Source organism: Lepidochelys kempii, chromosome 11 (genome assembly GCF_965140265.1).
Source record: "Lepidochelys kempii isolate rLepKem1 chromosome 11, rLepKem1.hap2, whole genome shotgun sequence".
NCBI lineage: Eukaryota > Metazoa > Chordata > Testudines > Cheloniidae > Lepidochelys > Lepidochelys kempii.
Window position 1 is genome coordinate 30646259 of NC_133266.1, and position 12901 is coordinate 30659159.

Genomic DNA, 12901 nt, shown 5'->3' on the forward strand with positions numbered 1-12901 from the left:
GCGGTCTCATTGGAAAGGCTAAAGACTGAATAGGCAGGGAACCTGGGGTAGTAACTCCAGGTCAGGGCAGAAGCATGTTGGCAGGGCAGTGTGAGAAAGCTTACACTGTCTGTCTGATCAGTCTATAGGGACATCAGTCTGGAATTCCTCACCATTTTAAATTCACTTGAACATTTCTTTAAAGGAAATGAAAACAATATTAAAAAATAGGCACAGCTATTAAAACCAATGACAATTTATAGTAACAATCATTATCACAACAGTCTACATGGATTGTGTCTATTTTTGAGTCATCTATTTGGGAGACTCACTTTTTATTTTATTTTATTTTTTAATTTATTTTAAATTGGTTAGTCTCTAAGGTGCCACAAGTACTCCTTTTCTTTTTGCGAATACAGACTAACACGGCTGTTACTCTGAAACCTGTCACTTTTTATTAGTTATGCTGATTTAAAATGGAATGCAAGGCAACCTGATTCCATGGTAATAGCCTCATATAGTTCTTCAATACAAAACATCACAGATTGGATTACGTCTCTTCATGGGTTTTACATCTCAAACACTGTCTGATGGCAGTGTATAGAGCATTTCACACTTACTACCAAGCTTTACTGTTTACTTTATCCATCTGTTAGCCTGAAGTCTCTGGACTTCTACTTAAGTAGAGTCTTCTTCTATCTTATTTTCTGAAGAGCAAGTGCTCGAGCTACTAAGCAGTTTGAACCTAAGGATCGAAGTCCTGGTGTCCTGTTAGTTGTGGATGTGACCTCAAATCCTCTCACGACCTAAAATAAAAACCTTTATGCTAGTGGTATCATCTCCTGAACTCGTGTACATTTACTAGAAACTAATTACTGTCTTGAAGTCTCCCCAGCTGCCAGTCACTTCAAAGGGGGCTTCTTATTCTTAGCTGAGGACAGAATTTGACCCTTGTAGACCAGAATTATTTATTCGATAAGGGAAGATGGAAAATGTTGGCACAGAAGAAAGACAAAGGCGGAATCTAGACACTAAACACCGTGGAGCTAGATTTTACTAACTACTGAGTGTTAAATTGGCTGCACTCTCATGGGGATCATGCAGTATTGAAGTGGCCTGTGCAATGCTTGCTGGGCACAAACATTCTACAGTGCAGCTGGGTGGCTAGAGTCAAATTTGAGTAAGGGCCTTAGCTCAGTCCCTGCTCAGTGCTTTAGCCAGTTGCATGGCCAGATCTAGCCTGAGTCCTTCACTGCCTCTAGATCAGTAATTCTCAACCTTCTCAGACTGCTGTCCCCCTTTCAGGAGTCTGATTTGTCTTGCATACCCCAAGTTTCACCTCACTTAAAAACGTCTTGCTTACAAAAATCAGACATAAGTGTCACAGCACACTATTACTGAAAAATTATGGTACTTTCTCATTTTTACCATATAATTATAAAATAAATTAATTGGAATGTAAATTTTGTACTTATATGTCAGTGTGATAATTGAGTCTGTTTTTAATTGGTGAGCCTTGTTTGAAGCCCAAGTCCTGTTGCTCAGGGCTGAAGCCCTGCTTGCCACCCCCCTAAACCCATCCTGTGGACCCCCTTGGGGACTGCAGTCCCACAGTTTGAGAAATACTGATCTAGATGAGTTGAGTACCCACAGTGGTGCACGTGCCCCTGGTTGAGAACCACGGCTCTGGACTACCAGATACTGCCCTAACTGGCTGGAGAAAGAATGAGCTGGATTAGAACTGAGGCCGAGTCCAAGAGGCTGGCCTTGTCTCATGTTGCTGAAGTTGTTGTGGACATGGTGTGTAGCCTCTTTTCTGGACAGCAGACCTGCTGTGGTTTTGCTGAGCAGAGCTGAGGCCACTGCTTAGCTCACTTAACTCCTTCCCCTTCATTCATGTGTAGCTGTTCAAGTGGCTAAGAATAGCAGGGCTTGAACTCATCCATTAAAGGAGCTCCAGTAGCTTTGTTGTGGCTGAGGTATGGGGAAAGGCACAAATAAAACGGGAGGGAGTTTTGGTTGCAAATAGATCCTGAGATAGGGAAGAAAGATTCTCTTCTCTTTGCATTCAGTCTGGTTTTTATCACATGGTTTAAGGATTCACTTGGAAGAATCATCCCTGTTAACAATGCATTCATTAAGGACTTGCTTACTTAAACCCTGAAGAAGTTTGAAGTCAATGAAAGAAAATGTAGAAAACTTGTATTTGTGTTTTGTTTTTGATTGGCTTTTTGTGTACAAGGCTAGTAAACAATGGTAGTTAATTAGTTTGACAACTTTCCCCTATGTATTTTGGATCTGTCTTTGCATTTTGAAGTACATATGTGCATGAAAGAGGGCGCCTCCGACCCAAAGACACAAATTAAAATAAATCTGATATATCTTATTTTGTTCTGAAGCTACTTGTCGTAGTGCTCCTTGAAAGTGAAGGCAAAACAAGAACTTTCCATCCCCAGTTGTCTTGGCAGTATTGCCTGATGGATAGAGTAGAGGACTTAGGAGATGTGGGTTCTGTTCCTGGCTCTGCCACTAGTCTACTCAGTGACCGTAGGCAGGCTTTCTATGCCTCAGTTTCCCCATCTGTAAAATAGAGATAATGATACTGACCTCCTTTGTAAAACGCTTTGAGATCTATATATTGAAAAGCACTGTAGAAGAGAGAGGTGGTATTATTATTACTGGTAGCAGAACACAGTTTCTCATGCTGTTTCAGAGGGCTTTGTGATATCTTATACATTTTGAACCACTTGGGAAGATGCTAGCCTTATTAAATGAGATGTCTACATCGCAGAGAGGGACATCTTTAATTTTTCAGTGTAGTATGTTAAAGAAGAATCAAAAGTGGAATTCAGCTTCAGCTGGTATCTTTTGCACTGCTGAAAGGTTAATAAGTATTTTGGTTTACTTTATTTTCTGTTGGAAAAAGTTACATTATTTCACCTCCTTATTTTTGGAAGTTGAATGTTAAAAATATAAATTTGTCCTCTATGCTAAATAACCTGAATATATTTTCCCTTTTATGTTCATTTGTTTTGTTTTTTTATTTCCTTGTAAATGTTAATATATATGTATATATTTGGAGCTCTACCAGTAGCTGTAAGTTTGAATTATTGTCCCTGTGCATTTTTATTGATCCTAAACTAGTTCCCTCAGCAGGATGCTTTACATTCTGCATGTTTTGCTTAACCCTTTGTGTGACAGATTGAACTATGTGTACCATAATACAAATAACTAGTTACAGCCTGGCTCTGAAGAATTTCAGTGCTCCTCGGTTATTCTTTAAGCACGATCCAAGCCCTGTAGAAGTCAATGGAAAGACTTCCATTGACCACATTGGACTTTGGATCAAGATCATAGATCTTAGGGTGGTTCTGTTATGCAGGTATAATTTGCATTTGGATAAGAGATTAAGAACAAGACGCTTAGTGGCGGTTTATGATTTCAAGTCTTTAGTCAAATTACAGCACTCCAGGTTCATGCTCATGCTATTAACTGTTTGAAATATTTGGAATATAGTGGAATAAACCTGTCTGACTGCCTAACTTTATGTCCATTTTGCAATGTGTGCCTTGTATAGTAACTGATTTATTTTTGTAGTCCTTTAAAATTAATACAGATAGACTGTTTGTGCCGTCAATAACTTTTTTAACTATCTCAAACTTGGAGAGGAATAAAATTTTCTCTCAGAACTTGCAATAGATGTCTTTTTAATATGTATATGCTAGAAAAGTGTACAAAACTTTATACATCATCTACTGTCAGATGATTCTTTGCAATGCCTAGTTTATTTTTCTGATTTCAATAAATGCTTGTAATTCTCATGTCATGCCTCTTGGGTCATCTGCCCCTATCTGGGCCCATGATAGTCCTTACTTTAAAACACTGTTTACTGTGTCTGTGTGTGCACCCTTATATAGACCACTCTGCTTTCAGTTGGTGTTTATAGGGCATTGTTACTTCCTTTGGCCGATTGCTAATGACAGGGCATCATGCTAAGATCATAGTTTGTTAAACAATTTCTGTTCCTGTTACACACACACACGGCTTGCCTTTCTTTCTCAGGAGTAAAAAATGCTTCCCCTCCCCCCCTTCCTTTTCAGACATTGGGGTGATCCTGAGGAAAAAAAGAAAAACACAGTGAAGATCAGGCATTTTTGTTTTACCATGAGATAAAGTTGCAGAGGTCCGCTCCAGGTTGAGGGTATAAGGTTGACCTCCATGAATATACCTTACAGTAAAAACAGAAGTGCCTGGTCTTCACTGTGTCTTTTACCTCAGGAAAACTCATGCATGTTGGTTACCCCAAGGTTTTTTTTAAAAACAGCATTTTTAGCAGTGAGGAGAAGCCCATACAGTCTATTTCAGTAGTTGGTCTTCTAGGAGTATTCTGTTCCCTGAAGTATTACATGTAGGGTGACCAGATGTCCCGATATGATAGGAACAGTCCTGATATTTGGGGCTCTTTCTTATATAGGCTCCTATTACCGCCCCCCCGTCCCAATTTTTCACACCTGCTATCTGGTCCCTAATTACATGTAAATTGGTAATCTGCACTGTGATTTAGGGGTGTTGATACAAAAGAGTTTAATTGCCATGAAAGTAAAAGGTAGTCTTTCATTGGCAGCCTAGTTTGAGATATCAAGGTATCTTTAAGAAGCATACATATATACAAAGTGTAAATTTCTCACACCAGTAGTTCTGTAGCAGTGGTTTTCGACCGTTTTTCATTTGCAGACCCCTAAAAAACTGGAGGTGCAGATCCCTCTGGAAATCTTCCACATAGCCTGTGTATCCCCAGAGGTTGAAAACCACTGTTTTATATCAAGCAAAAAATCATAATTGGATGCTTCAGTGTGGTTTTACATATAATGTGTATCTGCAGCAATTAAGGTGGTCCTTTATTAGCATTTAAAATCATCCTTTTTCCAAATACATATAAGCTTTTAACTTAAGAACTAAATAGTTATGGAGCAAGTTGTATGAAGGTGTTGATGGTGATACTAGAAAAGGCTTCACAATCTTTCAGATTTGGGTGTATACTGTTTTTGCAGGACTGTTTCTTCATAAATCAGTGGTAAAATTCATTCTCTTAAATACGTGAAGATGCATTTTTTTTTGGTAAAATAATAGATGAGTGAAATTTGCTTTATTGGATAGCATGTGATAATTCTCACAAAATCTGGCCGTTCAGTGCATTCAAGAATCTGCAGTAAGGAGCTGTGTTGAGATGCCAGTGCTCCAGGATCAGCACTAGGTACTTTGGTGCACTAAGCCACTATTATCGTGGTGGTGGTGGTTCTGGTGGTGGTGTCAGGAAGCTGATGGGAGAGGGTGCTTGGGCCAGAGCCATACCAGTGTGGTGGTTCCAGATCTTGGTCAGTATGCTGCTATTCACAAAGGAGCAATGCTAGCGACCCAGTGATTCCCATAGCACCTACAACATTCCTGATTTAAGCATATGCTGGGTAAGGGCAGGAAAGAAATAATGTTTGTAGAGGTATTAACAGTATGACTGTCTCATCCCCTTAGTTTTTACATTTTAAATAGTAGCTGGATTTGTCTGGCTGTTTGTTGTGACTTTTGTGTGTAGGTGTGTATCTGAACAGTTAATTGAGTCTGATTTTGTTTCTTTATTTTTATGTAGCATTTTTGCAGACACAAGCCGCAGAAAACTAGCATAGAAAAAAGAAAATACTGATAGAGAACTTTGTGATTTTTTTTTTCTTCACATGTATCAGACACTTTCTGTGTGATGAGGAAAAATTTTAGCTCTAGGCTGATGCACAAAGGATTATTTAATCCATAATGAAGAAAATGTAAAGGTCAGTTGAACAAAACCAATAGGTAAGTTATTGCTATCAACCTAGAAAAACTAGACTTTTCTGAAAATAGTGGGAAAATATTTGTTAAAATGCCCTAATAGAATGTGCTTCTTTAAGATTATGGTTCTCAAGTTTAGAAACCGCTGATAAATAATATAATGGGTAAAGTTGCCTTGGAAATCACTGTTTTTTAAATTGACTAGCACATAGATGTGGAAATGAGCATTACGATTTTTGTCAGCATGTTCGTTAGTGTTCCAGCTCAAATTTCTCTACCTTAATTCTATTGAATGAAAATGGTGTGCAGAATGTCAGTTCAAATATGTGCACAATCTTTGTTTCAAAATGATCTTGATAAATGACACATTTTCTTATTCTGCATGTTACCTTCTTAAGGGGGTTCCATTTTCAGCTTACAGTTAAAAACTAATTAATATAAATCAACTTTTTAAACAACTTTTGTTCTCAATTAACTTCACGACAATTCCAATTTAAACAAACAAGGCTGTTCAGTATCTATAAAAAGAGTTCACTTACATGCTAGAAGGGACATTATTACAGGAAGACCATGCATAAGGCACTATTTTCATAACTAAAACTACTGAATTCTCATGGACTAATATTCTGAAGTTTACCATTTACACTTGTGAAAGGTTGACTCTGTTTAGATAGCCAGTATATTTAAATGTCTGACATAGGTTCCATTTCACTTCTGTTTCCAAACTGCTTTTCTCTTTCTTCCACGTTATATTCTGTATGCACTCTTTGGGTGTAGTCTTGGCCTTATTGAAGTCAGTGGGAGTCTTGCCATTGACTTCAGTGGGGTCAGGATTTCACCCTTGGTGTATTTTGCCTGCTGGTGAAGTTGACGCCCTCTGCTCTGGGGAAACCATAAGCAAAGTTTTCCCTAGTACTTTGTGTAGCGATGTGATATAACTACCTTAAGTGGAATACTTTTGTTAGTGCAAATGTATCATTTTTAAAAAGTAAGATTTGCATTGTCTAGTTTTCTGTGCTTTTTCCTCTAAAGATGTAGATGTCTGATTCTGTAAGCCACAGCATGCTTTCAGCTCATTCGAAGCAGTGGGTATTGGGGATGCTAAGGATCTTGTAGGGTGATACTGGTAGCTAGCTACTGTTTATTTACCATAAACTACTGCACTGAGCTGAATTCTCAAGTAAATTGTCGATCCTTGATATACACTACTTGAATATATATGAATGGGAAAAATATAGGTTTCATGATTTAGAAATAAATCACATTTTATAAAATGTGTTCAATTACATAAAAATATAAACCATATAACAACAGCATAAGGAATTGCTTCCATTTATTCTCTTTATGGTCAGTTCATTCTCAGACAATGTAGGCTGATTTTTGCCTGGTGTTGGAAGATGCTAATTTGTTCTTTTTTAAATTCACTTGGATTCTAGAACATATTGTGTTCCCAGAACAAGCATCTACAAGTTAGAGATTCATTATGTTTTCTGAAGTGATTTCACTCCTGCTGCATCAAATGTGTGAAACTGCTTCCAGATTAACGTGGGACTACTAGTTTACAAACGGAATGCTTAATTATTCTGGCTATTGAAGAAAGTTTACAGTAGGAGTAGTAGTACATGGACTGCTTTGATAATGGTTATACATTCACTGAAGCTGAATTCTCCGTTTTCGTAATTCCCTACAAACAAAAGATATGTTGACGATGGCAATATAATTTTTCTAGTTGGGCACCTTAATTCTTTTTGAGTATTGGATGTTTTACTTATGTTGATTGTTTCTCTTCCTTTCCATCATAAAACGTTCCAAAATTCCTGCACTTCTCTGCAGCAGTCACATTTTGAAACCACTATGAACTAAGATATTGGGTTTACCAAAACCATAACTGAAAATAGCAAATCCAGTAAGGTGGTGTGTCTGGTAGTGAAGGCAATTGTACTTCAGTGATACACAAGTAAGGATTTCAAGGACTTCTTTTGTTTAATTGGGTAGTTAAGATTGGAGAAAATGAGGTGATTTGAATGCATGGCAGAACCTTTTAGAGGTTACTAGCTTCAAGATTTCAGCAGGTTTTTGTGGTGTCTATATTATCTATCTCCATAGCATCTGAGCATTAGTGCAACACCTCTGCACCCTACTTTTCTTTCTAGTTAACAAAACAACTTACTTTTCCTCTAAGATGTTTCTTTTACTGTTTTCTATGCCTCCTCTCCTGCATTGTGGTGAAAGAGAAAGATGGGCTGCTCTTTACGTGGCCACATTGAGGGAGTACATGTGAATTTAATGAAAGAACAAGTGATAGACTAATTGCACTAAAGAGGTTGGCAACATCACTGATGGAAGTTTTTAAAAGCAAATCTGCTGCTTTTCTGTCCATCCTTATGAGAGAAGTCATTTATTTCGAGGCTGTGGTTCAGGAAATTCTTAATCTATCAAGTCAGGAGGCATGCCTTGGCATGTATTTCAATACAGATGAACTCACTTACTTACTTTTCCCCTTGCCTCTGCCACAAATGTTGCAAAACTGATTGATAAACCTTATTGGCAGGAGCTGTTCACATGAGGTAATATACTTGAGTCATCCAAGAGTATTCTGCTTGCCTTTTTCTTTCATTCTTTCAGTACATGGATGGATCTAGTGACTTATCCTCTTGCTGTTTCTCACACTGACACAATGTTATGAGTTAGACTATTACTAGTGGATGCATGTCATAAAGACCTGATGCTTTGGCATGGATGTATGCTACCACTGATGTGTACTACTCTTATGGAATCTGAGTTTATCTTCACTATATCTCAAGTGTTTTTTGTAACTTGAGTTCTGTCCACACACAGACCTTTGGGTGTGGTGGTGCTTCTAACTCAAGTTGCTTGGCCTATCAAGGGATACAGGCTACAGTTCAAGTTAGCACAACTTGTCAGTTGCTAACATGACTTTTCTGCAGTGTGGATGCTAGTTCTGCTTGAGTGCTGGTACTCCTCCAATGCCTTCCCACATTTCTTACCATGTGCCCAGAAAGGACGGACAAGTTCTCCTGCAGTTCACTGGGAAATAATTCCTAAAGTAGCTCATCTTAGTGCATTGCAAAGAACCATGGGATATGGTCCAGAAGTCACAGTGTGGATGCAGCAGCTTAACAGTTACTTCACAGCATGATCCCTCTTACTCAGACTAGGCTACCTCGAAGTAATTGGAGTACAGATACTCTCTTGAGTTAACTCTGCTGGGAAAACATAACCTATAGGTGTGTCCCCAGAACTGGACTAAGATATCGCAGACTTTGTGACAGCAGTGGCCAAATTGGACTCCCAGATTATTGGGACCGAAGTTCTGAGCAGTGCTCTTGAGGGTTGTTTTAACCCTTTCAAGAGCATTTCTGGAAAATGTTCCTGGAGCTGTCTACTGCATAGCCTTTCCCTCTGACGTGTTAAGTAGAAAGAAGTGGCTATGTGATTTTTATCAAAATTGTTTCTGTATTGTTTCATCCTAAATGCAGAATGAAATGCATCATGCTATTGTTGAGGTAGGGTCAGGGAAGCTGACTGTAACTAATTTGACATGCAGTCAGTAAATAATTTGGACTAAGAGGTGGTTTTTGTTTTTTTTTAAAAGCATCTAATGATTTTTGGGTGTCTCAGTTTTCAGGTGCCTAACTTGAGACACCGTAAAGAGGCCTGATTTTCAGTAAGTGCTTTTACAGGGACCCAACCTTTATTATAAAGTCAAACCTCTATAAATATGTGCACTGCAGAGGAGCCCAGACACCAAGATATGAAACCCAGCCTTGTTGGTGACTTTTCTTCTGAACTCCTGAGAGTCCCATCCATATAGGCCCACCTTGGAGGGAACAGGCAAATAATTTAACTTTTTTGCTTCTAATCTTAGATTTGCAGTTTTTCTTTCCATGTTCCTTTATACTGTTGAGAGAATGATATTCTTGTTTACAATATGTATCTAGATGATGTTTGTTATCATTAGAACACACACAAAGACCAATGCTTGTTTAAAAATGGCTTTCTGACCATTAGTTCTCAGTTCAATATATCATAGAATATCAGGGTTGGAAGGGACATCAGAAGGTCATCTAGTCCAACCCCCTGCTCAAAGCAGGACCAATCCCCAATTTTTGCCCCAGATCCCTAAGTGGCTGCCTCAAGGATGGAACTCACAACCCTGGGTTTAGCTGGCCAATGCTCAAACCACTGAGCTATCCCTCCCTGTCAAGTTGAACTAGGAGGCATGGTGATTTGGAACTGAGTGACCTTATTCAACATGTCTTTAAAACATCTGTACCATGTCCTTCTCCCATACTATTGAAGAGACTGAAGTAACTATGTCTAGCACAGGGGTCGGCAAGCTATGGCACGCTTGCCAAACACGGCACATGAGCCAATTTTTAATGGTACGCTGCTGCCTGCTGGACGCAGGCAGACAGCAGCGTGCTACTAAAAATCCTGCCAGGCCCGGCCTGCTCTTTTCCACCCACCGTGCTCTCCTTGCAGGGCAGGCAAGCTTCCCCCTCCCCCTGCCTCTTCCCTCACAGTACGGCGTTCCTGCCCCTCCTCTCTCTCCCTGTGGCCAATCAGCTGACAGCCCTTGCTACGGAGGGGGAGAGGTGAAAGTGGGGGAGACATAAAAGCGGAGCCGCAGCGCCTCTCTCTCTGCTCCGGGGACCTTAGGGAAGGGGGGTGGAATCAGGGCATATCCCCTCCAGCTCCCTGCTGTGAGCCGCTCAGGGCAGGGGGCTGGGAGCACCCCCACGACCCCAGCCCACATCCCCAGCCCTCTGCCCTGACCCCTGAACCGCCTCACACACCTCCAACCCCGTGCCCTGACTCCTGCACCCCCCACACATACCCCCACGCCCTATGCCTTGACTCTTGCACCCCCCACATCCCTACTCCCACCCTGAGCACCAAATGGGAGCTCCTGCACCCCCCCATTCCCAACTGCACCCCTAGCACCAAACGGGAGCTGCCCAGGTAAGCGCTCCACACCCAAACCTCCTGCCCCAACCCTGAGCCCCCTCCCTCATTCTAGCTCCTGGCCAGACCCTGCACCCCAACCCCCAGCCTTCTCCTTCACTCTCAGCCCTGTTCTCAGCACACTCCCACCCTCATCTCAGTGCAGAGAGAGGAAGAGAATGGCTAGAACCAGGGAGAAGGTAGGTACCCACTCTATGTGGGCAGGGCTGGGATCCCAGGCCGGCAGTGAGCTGACGGGGGCCGGCAACCGGGGCCCTGGCTGGCAGGAGCCGGTGGACGGAACCCTAGACAGACAGTGGGCTGAGCTGCTCAGCCCACTCCCAGTCTGGGGTCCTGGCTGCTGGCCCCGCTCAGCCCACTGCTGGTCTGGGGTTCTGGATCCTGCCCCTTGCCAGCTGGGGTCCCGGCTGCAGGCCCCGCTCAGCCTGCTGCTGCCCTAGGTGAACGGAACCCCAGACCGGCAACGGGCTGAGCGTGTCAGCGGCATAAGATCAGCATTTTAATTTAATTTTAAATGAAGCTTCTTAAACATTTTGAATACCTTGTTTACATACAACAATAGTTTAGTTATACAATATATAGACTTAGAGAGAGAGACCTTCTAAAAATGTTAAAATGTATTATTGGCACGCAAAACCTTAAATTAAAGTGAATAACTGAAGACTCGGCACACCACTTCTAAAAGGTTGCTGACCCCTGGTCTAGCAGATGGCTAGATAGGAAATAAACAAACATGTAAATGGAGATGTACAGTATATTTTTAGATGTCTAGTCTAATCATATTTACAGGATTATACAAATCAGAGTCCTCTGTCACTCAGGATTATTTCTGCAGGTGCTTGACAAGAAAGTTGTCATTATCAAAAGCAATTACATATACTCAGTTTAAGAGAACAGACATTGAGATCATAAGATCTATCGTAGTTGGAGAAGGAAAAGATTTACTAGATTATAATATCGTGTCATTCATTATACCCTGCCGAGTTTCCTAAAAGGGCAGAAAATTGTGACTTCATACAAAGCTTTAAACTTTTACTATTCCAAATCTCACTATGGAGTCAGTTCCATTCATGTAGGGCATGGACAAAGAACACTTTCCTATCCAAACAACTTTGACTGACTTCTAGTTACTGCTCCATTCTCACTCAGCCCATATTTTTTCTTTTGTGAGTGATGCTCTGCTGGTCCTGAGGAAAAATGGATAGGCTACGCCTATTTAGGATTTAGAGACAGTCCTGCATTCAAACATTTGTTCTCTAAGAATGTCTGACACACAGTCCTAGTCTTCTGTCTCAACAGCTAGGAGGTGGAGTCCTGCACTTCAAATCTACCCTTCTTCACTTCTTTTTGAACTATTGTGTCTTGTCTGTTGCCTTTATCACTGCCTCCCCTTGGTGGTTTGTTGACCATTAGTGACCCCTCTCTGCAGCATGGCTAGATATAACAAGCATTCATTGTCCGTTAGGCCACTATTCTTCTTGCCTATCATTCTTGGGTGGCAATCGGGGGGTGCAATCAGAATTTTCCTAAGAAGGTTACTTTCCATGTCCTCATTGAGCTGCCGTATCCCTTTCTGGAGTGAGCCTGGAAGTGGAAGAGGCAGCATGAGGAGATGGCGGCCTTGGGTTCTGGAAAGCAGGAAGCTGGGTCCAGGAGAGTCCCAGGGGCTGCAGTCCGAGGAGGAAGCCACCTTCCCCATCTCCAGGTCCCCTCTCCTCCCTCTTTCCATGCCAGAGAGTCTGGAGAGACCATGAATTTGTGATAGCCTATGGCAGAGGAGGTCCCCGGCTCTGCCTCCTTGCCCTCATTTATGCCCCGGGTGGCAGATTAGAGTGCAATCCTGTTGGGCAAATGGGGTTGTAAAAAGGAGCTGGACAATGAGGAAGGATAGCTAGTGGTGGTCTTTGCAAAAAGGGAAAAAAAAGGTGAATTTGTTTGCAAAGCGTACTCAGTGGCTAGTTCTGGGCTGGAGTTTACCTGTCAACCAGTAGTAGTGGGAAGTTTTAGTTGTGCTTAGGATGTTTTATGGCAAAAGCAGCTGCTTCTGCTCATAAGTACTTGCCTACAGTTGAGATAGGTACTAGGTGTGTAAATTAGTAAGTACATTTAAATA

The 12901-nt window shown here is 41.2% G+C and overlaps 1 protein-coding gene across 5 annotated transcripts in view; it reads left to right on the forward strand.

Moving 5' to 3' along the window:
• The window catches only part of GPD2 (glycerol-3-phosphate dehydrogenase 2), a 122117-nt gene that overhangs the window by 12702 nt on the left and 96514 nt on the right, over nt 1-12901 (forward strand). The gene's annotated exons all lie outside the window — the stretch shown is intronic.